The following is an 808-nucleotide window of genomic DNA, read 5'->3' on the forward strand; positions in this document are numbered from 1 at the left end:
TCGCAGTAATTCCCACGAAAGTCTAGTCATTTTACAGCGCTTACAAGCCGTATAAGCATTCTTCAGCGTTCTTCGCAGCGTTTGCGGTATATACATCCTATTCCTCATTTATATCATAGAGACTTATTTGTGCCGTCAGAAAATGTTTACAGATTAACCCTTTTGAAATAAAAAATAACAAAAGTGGTATAAAGGTGATACCTTTATTGGCTAACTAAGATAACCATAGCAAGCTTTCAGAACATTTTAGTTCCTTTTTCAAGCTGATTACACAAAAATGTTCTGAAAGCTTGCTATGGTTATCTTAGTTAGCCAATAAAGGTATCACCTTTATACCACTTTTGTTATTTTTTATTTCAAAAGGGTTACCCTGTAAACATTTTTTGACTGGCTAACATGGTACATCACCTTTTCCTGCCGTCAGAAAAGTGAGCCCTCGTGAAGGTCTCTGTGGCGCAATCGGTTAGCGCGTTCGGCTGTTAACCGAAAGGTTGGTGGTTCGAGCCCACCCAGGGACGCTTCATTTTTTCCCCTTACCTTTTATACCTATTTTAAATATGGTTATAAGTGTTTCACGTTATGATATAAAAACCAATGGTTCCATGGCGGGCCGGACTAAATGGATCTAAATAATGATCTTCCAGAGGAAAGGCAGGCAGTTCGTTTACAGGCAGAATCTACGCGATGCTTGGAACAGTGGGGATTCAGTGTCGGTAACTGCAATTAAAAGCCTCAAATAAAGAAACGCTAATTAGCCATTATCGGCATGTTATTGCTGCGCTGTCTTTGCGCCAATATTGCGGCCCCT

General features: G+C 40.1%; 1 non-coding gene across 1 annotated transcript; it reads left to right on the top strand.

Annotated features, from left to right (window-relative positions):
* The first annotated feature begins 444 nt into the window (after window positions 1-444).
* On the top strand, window positions 445-518 carry trnan-guu. Its single transcript has one exon. It is a non-coding gene; the product is annotated as a tRNA-Asn (tRNA).
* Window positions 519-808: the final 290 nt, after the last annotated feature.

This window comes from Xenopus tropicalis, chromosome 6 (genome assembly GCF_000004195.4).
Source record: "Xenopus tropicalis strain Nigerian chromosome 6, UCB_Xtro_10.0, whole genome shotgun sequence".
NCBI lineage: Eukaryota > Metazoa > Chordata > Amphibia > Anura > Pipidae > Xenopus > Xenopus tropicalis.